Source organism: Cynocephalus volans, chromosome X, assembly GCF_027409185.1.
Source record: "Cynocephalus volans isolate mCynVol1 chromosome X, mCynVol1.pri, whole genome shotgun sequence".
Lineage (NCBI taxonomy): Eukaryota > Metazoa > Chordata > Mammalia > Dermoptera > Cynocephalidae > Cynocephalus > Cynocephalus volans.
In genome coordinates, this window is record NC_084478.1 from 22,586,411 (window position 1) to 22,601,925 (window position 15,515).

General features: G+C 33.0%; 1 long non-coding RNA gene across 1 annotated transcript in view; it reads left to right on the top strand.

Moving 5' to 3' along the window:
* Positions 1–15,515, top strand: part of LOC134367694 (uncharacterized) — an 82,817-nt gene that overhangs the window by 43,040 nt on the left and 24,262 nt on the right. The window contains exon 2 of the long non-coding RNA XR_010022437.1: positions 6,373–6,460. This is a non-coding gene — a long non-coding RNA (uncharacterized LOC134367694). The remainder of the gene's footprint in view (positions 1–6,372; positions 6,461–15,515) is intronic.

Consider the following 15,515-nt stretch of genomic DNA (forward strand, 5'->3'; position numbering starts at 1 on the left):
ACTTACTGTCTACAAGCTTTCTGTCTCTTTTATCTGTGACTTTCCTAGTCCTTGGTTTAGAGAGAACAGGCTTTAAAGGCTTTTATTAGCACGTTTCGGTGTTTTCGGGTTGTTGGATTTTTATGCTCCAGGTCTTGGATTTATGAGGCAAAAACAAGACAAAACAAAAGACTGTGGAAACACCACGTTGTTTCCTGAGTTTTGAGGATCCTAGTCAGTCTTCCCTATTTTTTCCACCTTTTTATGTTCACTGTATATAATATCCAGGGATTTAAGTTGGACTTAGGGGAAGAAATAGGGAAAATATTCCATCTTTCTGAAAGCAGACATCAACATCTTTTTTTCTTTTTACCAAATGATCTTTATGAAGAAGCAGTGGATCTTTTTAATTTTTCAATTTTTTTTGGCAGTGATTTGCTTAATTTCTTTCATTGTAGTTAATTTATTCCTCCCATAAGTATTTCTTCAATTTCAAATGTGAGCCAAGTTCAGATGATATGGTATAGTTACACTGTTGAGCTAGAAAGCCTAATGAAAAAACAGACAACTGTATATAGATTATATTATAGAAAATAAATTTTGTGATAATTTGTTATCCTGTGATAGTAACTAGAATATTATGTATACATTTTTGTGGTGTGTTTAGTGATTCCTCAGGGACTGAATGATATTAAATTCTTTACTTTCCTCATCGTCATAGAATTAGGTGGTGTCACGTCCTGAGTATGTACCCTTACTACACTACAATTCTATTTATTTCCACTTTCCTTTGAGTTCTTGCTTTATAGTTTAGATCAGTAGCAACGTTTATCATTTTTGTTTTAAAGAGGCAAATATCTCTTAAATAAATTTTAAATAAATTTTATATTTATCCACTTATTTTCCCCATCCAGTGTTCTTCTCGCCTTCTTGTAGTCCTGTAGTTTTTGGTTTCCATCAGGTGTCATTTCCTTTCAGCCTGAAGAACTTTCTTGCTACTTGTTGAATTCTGTCACCCAAAAGTGTCCTACACCTCCCATTACCTCAGAATGTGACCTTATTTGGAAATAGGGTCTTTGCAAGATGTGGTTAAGATAAGGTTGTTAGGATGAGCCCTAATCCGATTTGAATGGTGTCTTTGCAAAAAGGGAAAATCTGGACACAGATGCAGATATGCAGAGAGGAAAGTCTATGTGAAGATACATGCAGGGGGATAACATGTGAAGATGGAGGATTGGGGTGATTCAGCTGCAAGCCAAAGAATGTCAAAGATCGCTGGCAAACACCATGAAACTCAAAAGAAGCAAGGAAGGAGTCTGCTACAGGTTTCAAACAGAGCGTGGCCTTGTAGACACCATGATTTCACACTTCCAGCCACCAGAAGTATGAGACAAAAAATTCCTGTTTTTTTTTTTTTTTTTTTTTTTAAATGCCATCTAATTGTAAGCCTCCTAGTTAGTGGGACTTTATCATGGCAGCCCTAAGAAACTAATACATTCCTGTAGTATTGCTTAAGGTTTGACTAGCAACAAATTTTCTCAGTTTTGCTTATCTGCATGTGACTTACTTCACTTGTAGTTCGGAAGGACAATTTTGTTGGATATTGAATTCTGGTTTTAAAATTCTGTGTCATCTTTCAGCATATGAAAAATAGTGTTTTATTTTCCAAATCTCCGTGGATTGTGTGGACAATGCAGGCAACATTTAAGTCATCATTTTCAGGTAGGTAGTGTATCTATTAAAGGTTTTGGTGATATACGTTTGTTCAATTTATTAAAATACTTTATTTTTTATAGGGGTGCCAAGTATATAGTTTGCTAATGAACTATTTCAAATCTTCGCTAGCTATGTTGTAAACAAGCATGATTCCATTTGTGTAAAAAAGGTTAATTTTTGATCAACAATAGAAAAAGAAAGAAAAACAGAGATAAGCTGCATGAAAACTACCATAACCAAAAGAGGACCAATATTTTTCTTATTAAAATACATACATGTATCTGTACTGTTCGTATACAAATTAAAATATTTTCATCACAAATATAAAATAGCCGAACTTTTTTATTATTATTTCCCATCCTGTGGTAATGTTGATATGAATGTAATAATGTATAACAGCCAAAATCTTCAGATAAAGAATAATGAAAAGACACTGTATTAACTATATCAAAATATTTATATCTATCATAATTTTAATAAATACAATGTATTGTACAAGCAAAGTAATTTATATAAAACAGCATATAGTATGTATGAAAATCTGGTACAAGGAAATATATAAAACAAAAAAAAAGTCAGGTGTAGATATTTGTAAATATGTATGTTTTTACCTGTAATGTATAATAATATTGTTTCATAACTTAAATTATGAAACAATAGAAAATGGGATCAATAGTGTGTATCCAATAGTAGATGAATAATAAATATATATGGACAATTTCTACCTTAAGTATGCTTAATACCTTGTGTAAGTTATTTAAGTAACAATATATTCTTTTAAAATCTTGATACCAGCTGATCAAAAGAGGATATAATGGTAATGGGCTTTTGGAGTGTAATTTGTCATTTTCTTTAAAAGTTTATGAATTTACATGCCGTTTGACACAGTAATTCACCTTCTAGGACTGTATCTGACAAAGCTCCTCACTCATGTGCATTAGAGTATGGGCACAAAAAAGTCAAAACAGGTATTTTTTGATAAATTATGCTGTGTCCATACCAAGAATACTATGAAGCTTCTACAACAAATCAAGTAGATATAAAATACTTAATAGAGGACATCAAAATTCCAATGACATTTTACTCTGAAATGGAAAAAAAAAAAAAACTATCCTTACATTTATATGGAATAACAAGGGACCATGCATAGCCAAAGCCATTCTGAGCAAAAAAACTAAAGCTGGAGGCATAACACTACCTGGCTTTAAACTATACTACAAAGCTATAATAACCCAAACAGCATGGTACTGGCATGAAAACAGACACACGGATCAATGGAATAGAATAGAGAATCCAGAAATCAACCCATACACCTACAGCCATCTGATCTTTGACAAAGGCACCAAGTCTATACACTGGCGAAGAGACTGCCTCTTCAGCAAATGGTGCTTGGGTAACTGGATATCCGTATGCAGGAGAATGAAACTAGACCCATACATCATACCATATAGAAAAATCAACTCAAAATGGATTAAAGAATTAAATATACACCCTGAAACAATAAAACTTCTTAAAGAAAACAGAGGGGAAACACTCCAGGAAGCAGGACAAGGTACAGACTTCATGAATATAACCCCAAAAGGATGGGTGACCAAAGGAAAAATAAACAAATGAGATTATATCAAACTAAAAAGCTTCTAATCTGTAAAATAAACAATTAACAGTGTGAAAAGCCAAACAACAGAGTGGGAGAAAATATTTGCAAAATATACATCTGACAGAGGATTAATATTCAGAATATACAAGGACCTCAAACAACGTTACAGCAAAAAAGCAAGTAACCCAATTAAAAAATGGGCAAAGGAGCTAAATAGGCCTTTCTCATAGGAAGATATATGAGTGGCCAATAGACACATGAAAAGATGTTCAACATCACTCAGCATTTGGGAAATGCAAATCAAAACCTCACTGAGATACCATCTCACCCCATTAGGATGGCTAATATCCAAAAGACTGTGAATGATAAATGCTGGCAAGGTGACGGAGAAAAAGGGACTCTCATACATTCTTGTTGGGAATGCAAAATGGTGCAGCCTCTACAGAAAATGGTATGGAGGTTCCTCAATCAATTGCAGATAGATCTACCATATGACCCAGCTGTCCCACTGCTGAGAATATTCCCAGAGGAGTGGAAATCATCATGTCGAAGGCATCCCTGTACTCCAGTGTTCATTGTAGCACTATTTACAATAGCCAAGAGTTGGAACCAGCTCAAATGTCCATCATCAGATGATGGATATGGAAAAAGTGGTATATCTACACAATGGAATGCTACTCTGCTGTAAAAATAGAGTGAAAGACTGCCATTCTCAACAGCATGGATGGAATTAGAGAAAATTATATAAAGAGAAACAAGTCAGGCACAGAAAAAGAAATACCACATGTTCTCACTTATTTGTGGGAGCGAAAAATATATAAATAAATACACAATCTAATGGGGGTGTAGGGAAGAAGACACAAAAATCCCAATTCCTTGAAATTGTTAAGATAAGAGATTAGATATGAGGTTGATGGGAGGGAGCAGAAGTGGGAAGGAGAAGGGAGGATTCGGAAAAGGGACACAAAAAACAATCACATTGTGTATTGATAAAATAAAATGAAATTTTAAAAAATAAAGAAATAAAAATAAAAAATGAACAAAAAAAATGTGGGAAGAATTGATTGCCCTAAAAAACCCAAATCTTCCATTAGTAAATATTGCTCACCATTCCAGTTATTCATATCTCCATGAATTCCTCTCAATAATTTCCTGTAGTTTGCTGTGTGATGATCTTGTCCAGCTTTCATTAAAATTTTACTGAGGAGTTTGACAAACTTTAATGCAGTTGTAAATGGTATTTTTAAGAAAATTAATTTAATTTTTTGTTGCTGGTATTAGGAATTGCAGTTAAAATCTGTTTTTAACCAGGTAACCAGTAATGTGCTATATATTCACTCATTAATTCTAATATGTAACATATAGATTGACGTTACTCTAGAAATATACACATTCAATATGTGAATAAGGGCAGTTTCATTTCTTCCTTTCCAATCCTTATGTTTTTCTTTTTCTTTTTCTTGTATTATTGCCCTAAATAAATATTGAGTAGAACTGATGATAGTAGGAATCCTTTTCTCATTCCTGATCACAGAGAAGATGTGCCTATTTCATCACTGATTATCACTGATTATGATACTTGCTGCAGCTTTATGGTTTTTTCCTCATCCTAAGTGGGAGATAAGTTGTGTCAATGTTTTGCATCTATTGTAATAATCATAACATTATTATATATCTCTTTGTTTTATGGAAGTCATTTGATTTCAAAGTGTTAATCCAACAAGAATCAATTCTGGGATAAAATCTAAGGTTTTCATGGTGTATCAGACTTGATATAACTTTGGATTCAGTTTGTTAAACTAACTTTTTTGTTTTATTTGGTCATGAAAGATATAACCCTATCATTTTCCTTTTATGTAGTCAGTTCAGTGTAAAGTTAAAAGATTTGGAGGCGATGCCTGCTGTTTCTATTCTCTGCAGTGTCTTGTGTAAGATGAGTGTCATGTATTTCTCAACTGTAGGGAAAATTCACCAATTCCACGACCAGAGCTCGGGACTCACTTGAGGAAGGTTTTCCATCATAGGCGTAATTTATTTAACAAACTTAAGACTATGCAGACCTTCTCAGTTTTGTTTTTCATTAAGGTGGGTTTACTTGGAGTTCTACATTTCATAGAATTTCAAATTTATTGGCATGTAAATGCTTATATTTTGTCTGTTTCCAGATTCTGTAGTGATATTTCTTTTGTAAATAATGTGTTTCTTCCATTTTTGATAAATGGATTCTTTAATCATAAGACAGTGTTCTCTACTTCTAGTTACCTTCCTTTCCGGAAAGTCTAATTTGTTTGGCATTACTCTACCAGTTCCGGTTGTCTTATGCTTAATTTTACGTGGTATATTATCGTCTGTACTGTTACTTTCAACCTTACTGTGCCTTTCCATATAATTGCCTCTCATTTAGCATATAATTGGGACTTATTTCTTCCTAATCTGAAAAACTCTGCATTTTAATTGGAATGTTTAGACTTTTAAAAAATTCATGTTTATATTAATATTGTTTGATTTAAAGTTGGCCATTTTGCCAGTCTTTTATTTTTTTATTTATTTTCATCACTTTTTTTTTCTCTATTCCACCTTCCATGTCTACTTTTGGGATAATTGAAAATTTTATTCTTCAATTTAAATTCCTTCATTGGATTTTTATTTGACACATTTTAAAAACACGCCCACCCATTCTATGCCACGTCCTTCTTTCAAGAGTAGGGTTTATGGCCCCTTGTCTGGACTCTGGAGAAAGCTTAGTGCCTCTGGTCACCCATACAATGCGGGCAGTTGTGACATTACACAAATTCCTGGGCTGAAATTCTACCACCCGCCATTACCAACTGCCACCAGCGGAGGGCGCCGTCGTGGCCCTCGCGCCAGGTGCTCTTCACGGATTCCCGAGATTCTCATTTACATCACGTGACACTTCCAGCAGCCAGAAGGACTTCAGGTAACAACGCAGAGTACAGGTTGTCCCGCCACAGATTGTCTCAGGTTTGATTATGTGGCCATGTCCTATTTAACTCTCAGTTTGAAAGGATAATATTGCCTCATGTAGAATTCTGTGCTGACTGTTTTATTTTTTCTTTCAGCACTGGGAAGATTCTGCTCGGTTTTCTCCGGTTCTGCATGGATTCTGTCTCGAAGGAAGCCGTCTTTCCAATCGTCCCTCTGGGATAGGTAATGTATCTTTATTTCTCAGACGTTTTCACTTGGTATACATTTGCTCACTTCACTGATATTCTGTATATTTCATATAGATGCCTAACATATAGTTTAATTAAAAAAAATCAAATATTCCAATACCTATGGTGTCAATCTGAGGATTCCATTTATGTAAATGAAAATAAAACATGTTTTGACTGACAATCACTACAAAACACAGCAAAAGCAAGGGAAAAGCTCCCATGGAGAAACATCTCATTTTTATTTAAATGGATAAATATCTACAAATTATATACAAAATAAAATAATTTAAGCACATTCCCAAGAAAAACCTAAAAGTTGTTTTTATGATTGCTCATGTGTTGCTGATATTGACATGCATGAGGAAATGCGTGGGAAGGAATGAAAACTTTTTATAAAGAATAATGAAGTGGCACTTGTATTACCTATAGCAAAATATTTGTTTTGTCAAATCATATTCCGTGTCTGAAATAGATTAAATATAGCACACATAGGAGTTGATTCAGTAACAGGCAAAAATATAGAACATAAGTGACAGTGAGAAGAGTATATGCACAAGTTCAATATATAAAATGTTTGGGATTTAAAATAATTTTAAATTATTAACTAAAAATGTAGTTCTAAGATACTTCAATTTACAGAAAATAAGCATAAATTTTAATTAACTCTTAAAATATGCTTAATAATTAGTACAAATTAAATAAATTACAAGATGTTTCTTTACCTTGATAACAGATTATGGAGGGAGTATAAAATGGTACTGTGGTTTTTGAAATTAATTTAGTCTTAGCAAAGTATTTTTTCACCTACGTAAAGAAAATATTGCCTTTTAAGACTATGGAACACACCTAGTTACAAATGGGCAGAAGTGTATGGTTACAAAACTAACAAAAGTGATTTTTTAATACATCGTTTTCATTCCATGAATATTTTGTGGGTATATGACGAATCAGGTAGATTTTATATAGTTTCAGAGGATGTCGTCAGTATATTTTGCCAATAAAAAAAAGAAAGCAAATTGTAATTTTGCATGCGTGCACACGTGTATAAATATAATCTTTATGTAAATACAAACATACGTGAATATCTGTTCTGGGAGACTCTTCACTGATCATCATCGTTACTTCTGAGAGGAAAGATACATCTGCCCTTTTGAAAATTTTACTGAACATTGACCAAATTTATGTAGTAAAATAAAATTAAGGAAATAGTCACGATTGCATGTAACTAGTGATTGTTTTATAAGGAACTACCCTTTGCCTTTTTTCTTTTCCTTTTAATGTAGTACAGAAACAGTTAAGAATTCATGCTCAAATATAGAACTAGAAAATAGAAAGGAAAGAAAAAAGAAAACAAAAGTTTAAGAAATAAGAAAAAAAGTTATGATTCACTTTAAAGAAGCCGATGTCTAAGTAGTCAGTGAGATCATTAAACAAAAGACTGTAGGAAAATTTGCACAAAGAATGATCTTTTCATTGTTCCCCTTGTATTAAATGTCAAGTGTTCTGTAAAAGTTTATTGTATATGTTAGGGCCTCTAATTTCATGATATCAGAAAAGATGATAGAAATCTTTAGAGTTATGGTGACTCAAATTTTATCTGATAAGCATATCGAAAAAATCTTAAAAATATAACCTTGTGCAGGGTGGTTATTCTCCTGTTTTATAATGTGTATGAAAAGTGTATTAAGAATTGCTACTGTCTGAAAAATGTGTTTATATTTAACTGTGTGGTATTCATCAATCCTTATAAATTCACTTATTAATTCTACTACATTATCTACAGGTTGCTTTTACATTCTCTGAAGGCATAATTGTGTGGTTGATAATGGCTGGGTTCGTTTCATTTTTTCCAGTCATCATGCTTTTTTCTCTTTTTTTCTTGCATTATTTCCCTGACTAAATAGAACTGGAGGTAGTAGGCATCCTTGTCTCTATTTTGATATGAAGGAGAAGTTTTTCAGTCATTCACCACTCATTATATTTGCTGTAGTTTTCTAGATTTGGGTGGGTCCTTTTTTAGGAAGAAAACCCCTCATATGTAGGTGGTAAATTATTTCGAACGGCTTTTCTGTATCTGCTGTCAGAGTGACCTGATTTTGTTTGTCAAAGATGTTTGATTTGAAAGTGTGAAACCAACAAGAACAGCCTTCCTGTATTAAATCCAACTTGTTCGGGGTGCATTGAAGTTGTAGTGTCTTCGAGTTCTGTTTGTTAAACGTAAACTTTTAGTTCCAGTTAAATTTATGGTTGTTATGAGGCATCCAGAATTTGATTTTTTCATGTGATATCTTTATAAGTTTGGTATCAATTTTATCGAGGACCTGTAAAAGATTTTGGACAGTTTTTGCTGTTTCTCTCCTAGTAAGAGTTTGTGCAGTATTGGCTGTTATTTAATTCTCAATTACATGGGAAAACTCAGGAATTCAGGCTCCAAGAGATGGAATTCATTTATAGGAAAGTTTCTCTATAAAGATGCAGTTTATTGAATAAAGAATGCTTGAGATTTCCTAGTTTAAATATTTTTTGAATTCATTTCATGGATTTTAAATTTATCGGCACAAATTTGCTCATAACGTGATGCACGTGTGTTCAGTATCCTCATGATGATCCCGTCCACCTTCCTGCTGTTGATCATGTGCGTCTTCTTTTGTATTCCCTTGATCAGTGTTGCCAGGGATTTATCACCTTTTTATCGTTTCACAAAAAATGACAGCTCTTGCATTTGCCTTTTTTTGTTTGTTTCTGGTTTCATTAACTGATGTTAACTTTAATTTTTCATGCTTAAAATTATGCTTTAAATTACTGATTTATTTTTTAATTTTATGAAAATTATTTTTAAATCTTAAACTTTCAGGATTTCACCTTTTACATTAATGCTCTAAATTTTCCATTAGACATGTATTTTGGTATATACCACGCAATTTTTAACAGCTTATTAAGAGGTATAATTGATTTTAAATAAACCGCACCATTGAAAATAAACACTATATATTTTGGTGTGTGTGAGAGAGAGAAACCATCACCACATTTAAGATGATGAGCATATTTATCCCGCTCCCCAGACTTCCTAGTGTACTTTTGGATTTTCCCCTCGTAATTCTGCCCAAGCCCTCCCTACTTTGCCACGCTATGCACATTCCTGTATGAGTCTTTTGATGGGTGTGTAATTGCATTTTTTCTTGGATAAACTTCAAGAAGTGGAATGGCTGAGTCATATGAGGTGTTATTTCACAGATATTTATGGTCAGTGTTTTTAATTGTAGCTCCTCTAATAGGTGTGCAGTGATGTCTCGCTGTCACTCTAAATTGTACGGGTGTACATGAGTCATTATTTTTTCTGTCACAGTTATCCCCAGTAAATGGAGAAAATGGATGACAATCTTATGCTAATCCTTTCCCCACATTTACACTTTTGCATGTATGTATTTTTTTAATTGTACGCTTTATTTTCTGTGTGAAATACAATAGAAATAATCAGAACTCTGAATTGATTTTTCTTCTTTTACTGAGCATTTGCTTTTGCTTCTGAGAGGCAGTTAGCATGCAGAAATTTCATCTCATAGTTCATCTCAGGGAATTACTTCTTTTGAATCTATTTCTCAGGTTTTGTGAGGTGTTTTCTATTTCTGGTTGGTATTACATTTATGGCATAGTCCCTCAGGGATGCCAAATGACCCCTTGGGTTGTCTTCCAGAACCTTTCTCTTTAGTTCACCATTAGCTCAACTTGTGTCCCCTGAGCTGAACTTTTGAGACTGCTGGAATCTCTGCTCGGCTATTTAGTTTCTAAACTACAACTTTTTGCATAGCATGTTGGGTTCTTAATCACCTCCTTTGAGTTAGCATATATTTGAAGGAAAAAAAGAGTTACCAAAATTAGATTTCATCCCTTGGGCTTCTCTTCTGAGAACTGGTCTCTTCGAATGATTGCTTCCTTGGGTTTGTAGTGCCTTCAATGTCTTCAAGTTTTCCTAGTTTTTCTCAAGAGAATGGTTAGCATGGTAGAAATTTAGTTGTTTTTGCTCTCATACCAAATCAACCTAATCTTTATAACAATAAGATAAATTTTCTTTAAAGGCAGGTAGTCTTCTGAGGAGTGGATCTCTTCTGTCTTTTTTTGCTTAATGTACTGCATTTAAATTTTTCATTGATTGCCTAAATGTTTCTCCAGTTGCCAACATATGCCACGTATGGATCATGTGGTGGGGGTACATTATTGAGGTATAGCATAGTGTAAAGCAGACAAGGAAATTTGGAATATATTATAGGATATAAGTTTTATGGTAATTATTAGGCTACATTAGTAACCAAATTGTTATATATACCTTTTTGTGTTGTGAGTTATGTTTACTGGTTGCAATAAAGTTTGGCAAATGAATCCTTTACTTATCTTGATCTACTTAGAGTTAAGAAAGTAGCACTTTATGTAAATGCAACCTCCTAAAAGGAAAATTCCATTTATCCCCCCTTTTCTTTGTGGTCTTTTTGTCCTATATTATATTCAAATATCTTGTGGAAATTTTCCATTAATATTTTAAATGAGAAAATTGAATATTCAGTTAAATGTGTAGATCTCAATCTAACATTTCAATGAATTTTATAAATTATATTTTATATATGAAATATTACTTCACATTTTTGCTTAGCAAAATTAGTTGTCTTTTTAATGCTCTAATTTTTCATTTGAATTCTTTTTGACATATTTTTTATGTGGTACAATATGGTTTAATTATTACATGTTAAGAATTTTCCAAATTCCTGTCTGTTGTTGATTTGTAGTTTCTGTGTGTTGTGCTACAGAACAAACTTTATTGCATTTTGGTACTTTTACTCTGTTGAGGTTTGTTCTACGACCTAGTATGAGGTCTACGCTGGAAATGTTCCATGTACACATGCAAAGGATGTGTATTCTGCAATTGTTGGATGGAGTATTATACAGGTGTCTTTTGGGCCTTCTTATTTTATGATGTTGTTCACATCTTGCATATAATTGTTGATTTTTTGCCTGATTTTGTGCCTACATGTTCTGTTCTGCCACTCCAGCTTTCTCACAGTTGTGCATTGTATGGTGCTTCTTCCATTCTTTTACTTTCAGCATATTTGCAACTTTGAATATAATGTGTCCCATGTAGACAGCATAGCGTTATATCTTCTTTTATTTAGTCTGACAATCTTTTCCTTTGCTGGGATTGCTTAATCCTTTCACATTTAATATTGTGCTTGATATGGTTGGATTTATGTCTGACTTTATTTTGGTTTTGCTTTCTATATGACTTATGACTATTTTTTCCTTGTACTCCGCATTTACTTCCTTTTATTAAGTAGACTTTTGTGTGTACCATTTTAATTTCTTTAATAATTATGATCAGACTTTTGGGTTATTTTCTTAATGGTTTCTCTGTGATTTACAGTATAAATTTTATCAGAATCTAGTTTGGATGTACACTATTTTTTAAATTTGAACATTTAGTTTTACATATTTGTGGGGTGCAGTGTGTTGATTCAATACATGCATGTACTGCCCAATGATTCACTTAGGACAGAGAGCATAGTTTTGTACACATTAGTCCACCACTTCTCAGATTTACACGAAATTAGTCTATACGTGCATTCTATACATCTATCCAGTAGGATACAGAATATTTACTACCATTAAACTCCCTCATTTTTGTGCTATTATTTTATGCATATGTTTTTGTATGTTACACACCCCAAAATACATTTATGTTTATTGCTGTATACAATCTAATGTCCATTGAAGAAGGTAGAAGAAAGGAGAGTGAATTATATTTGTAGAGTTCATTTGGTTTTGTATTAAACTTATGTACTACTTCTGAATTTTTTCATTTGTTTTCTGTGAATTTGTGTTACCATCTGGTCTTAATTTCTTACTCTTATATAGTTTCATTCACAAACCCCTTTATCATGTGCTTATTGTCAAATATATTACATTGATATATGCTATATGACCAAAATACAGTTTTATTGATATTGTTTTTTGCCGTTGTCCTTTAAGTCAGTTATGATTAGAAAGGAACTTCAGTAAGTCACTATGCTTTGTTTAATCATTATCTACACAATTACTATTACTGGAGATCTTAATTTTTTTCCATACAGATTCTACCTGCCGTCTAGTGTCACTCCTCTCCTGCTGAAGAACTTCATTTAACATTTCTTACATTGCCAAATATTAACAACAAATTCTTTGTTTTTATTTATCTGAGAAAGTTTTAATTTTTCCTTCATTTTGAAAGATGGCCTTGCTAGAAACAGGCATCTTGGTTGACAGTTTCTTTTTTCTTTCAGCACTTTGAATATGTCATGCCAGTGCATTCTGGCAGCGTTTCTGATGAAAAATAATCTGCTGGTCTTTTCCATGACCACTTCTATGTGCTGATTTACTTCTGTCTTCCTGCTTTCAATATTTTCTCTTCATTTTGGCTTTCAGCATTTTGACTGTGATATCTCTTGATGTGAATCTCCTTACATTTAACTTCTTGGAAGTTCATTCGGTGTTTAGGTGTATAGTTTAGTGTTTTTCATAAAATCTGGGAGGTTTTTAGTTATTATTTCTTCGAATATATTATCTATCCTGTTCTCTCTTGCCTCTTTCTGGTACTTAGTTATGTGTATATTGGTATTCTTGATTGCATCCCGAATTTATCTGAGGCTCTGTTCATGTTTCTTCATTCGTTTTCCCTTCTGTTTTTCCAATTGCATGATTCCTATTGATTTATCTTTAAGTTTGGTGATTTTTCTACTGTCATCTCAAATTTACTTTTGTAGTCATCTAGTGGATTTTTCATTTTGTTTAACATAGTTTTCTGCTTCAGAATTTCAATTTAGTGCTTTTTAAAAAAAGTATTTCCGACAAGCAAACAGAAAGGACATTGTTGGGTGGGAAGGGGGAGAGGGAGGAGGGCGAGAGGTTTTGGTAATTGGCCACAATAATCAACCACATTGTATATCGACAAAATAAAATTAAGGGAAAAAAATTTAAAAAGTATTTCGATGTGTTTATTAATCTGTACTTAATGAGTCATTGTTCTTACTGTATGTGTTTAAATTTTAAAACATGATTTTCTTTTGTTCTCTGAACATATTCCTAATAGCTGTTGTAACATCTGTCTGCTAGTCCAACATCTGGGTCCCCTCAAAGGCAGTGTCTGTTGTTTGCCTTTTGTCCTGTATATGTGTCACACTTTCCCGTTTCTTTCAATGTCTCATAATTTTTGTTGTTGTTAAGAAGTGGACATGTTGCATAATATAAGGTAGGAATTATGGGGATTTATCCCCCACATGGCTTGGTGCTGTCATTTGTCTGGTGTTTGTTTGGTGACATAACTGGACTAATTTTATGAAGTCTGTTTCTACTGCAGAGTACGGCTTCTGATATCCTTTCACGGATTTTCCCCCATGTTGTCATTTTCTAGCTTGGCTTTTTTGGGTTCCTCGTCTGGTCAGCGTAAGACACTGTTTTGTCACAGGTTTTATCTTTAAGCTTCTTACCAAAAAGGTATTCATCCTTTACCTCTGGTTGTGTTTGTGGCTAGGGTACTGCTGTCATGGTTCTGGGTTTGAAATTTTACCTTGTCCCTAAGCATTGGAAAGATTGCATGCCATTTTTCTTGTTCTCCATGGATCCTGCTAAGAAGGCAGCTGTCATTTAAATCATTGTTCATGGGTTGGTAACTTATATCTATTTCTCTGAAGTGTTTCGTGGGTATACATTTGCTTATTTCATTAATATTACTTATATTTCACATAGGTGTCAAATATATAGTTTACTAAGACTTCAAAAACTTCTATATATTTTATGTGAATGCAGATTATTCCATATGTGTAAATAAAAGGATAATTTATTGGACAGTAACAATAAAGCAAAGCAAAAGGAGAACATATAGCTGGTATGAAAAATAAAAAAAGCCAAAAAGCAAACATTTAATTTTATCTTCAATACGTAAAGGTATCTGCATGTGCACAACTTGAAATAAATTAAGTACATTTCCACATAAAACATACAATGGTTTGTTCTTATTATTTCTGATCTGGTATTACTTGTGACTTGGATGAGAAATTGAATGAGAAATGCCAAAACCCCTTGAGGGAGAATAAGGAAGTGACACTTGTATTGCAAAATATTTTATGTCTAAGGCTATTCTACAGCATTCGGTAACATTAAACTTTGGCAAAACCATATCAGAAGCGATTCATAGAAATGTAGCAAATATCAGAATCTATGAGTAGCAAGCCGAATCTATCAGTATGGACATATACTTCCTATGGACAGGTAGAACACAGGCCAGTGATGAGAGGATATGTGTAACAATTTGATAGGCTTAATATGTAATAGTTTTGGTATTTAAAATAATTATAATGATAGGTTAACAAATGGACTTAACATTGCATCTAAGTACTGATGTATACACAAGCTAAGTATAAATTGGCAATTAATCTCTTAAATATGCTTAATACTTAGTTCAAGTTATTCATAGCAAGACTCTATAATATCTTGATACGAAGTTATCAAAGTGGTATAAAATAGAACTGGCTATTTGAAAGTCATTTGGCTTTTTTTTTACTTAAAGTTCTATAAAGTAATTCACCTCCTAATACCACATCTGACACAATTATTCACAAATGTACATTAAATTATGCGTCCGAATATGGCAAAACTGCTATTTCTGAGTAAATTATGCTTTGTCTGTACCATGAATACTATGTAGCTTTTTCAACCAATCTAGAGGTAGACTTATGGAAAAAACTTCCAGGATATATTATTATAAAGGTAAGCAAATTGTAATTCACTTTCCAATCTGTAAATATACTGTTAATGTGAATACATATGTGTGTGTAGATCTATTAATACACACAATTCACTGCTGCTCATGGTTACTTGTGAATGGAATGTAGATCTGCACTTTGGAGAGTGTTCAATGAGCATACGATGTATGTGTAATTAATAAATGAAAAATGAAAGAAATAGAAAAAAGTTGGCTTATGCTTTTCTTTCTTCCTTTTTGAGTTAGTGCAGAACAGGAAATGATC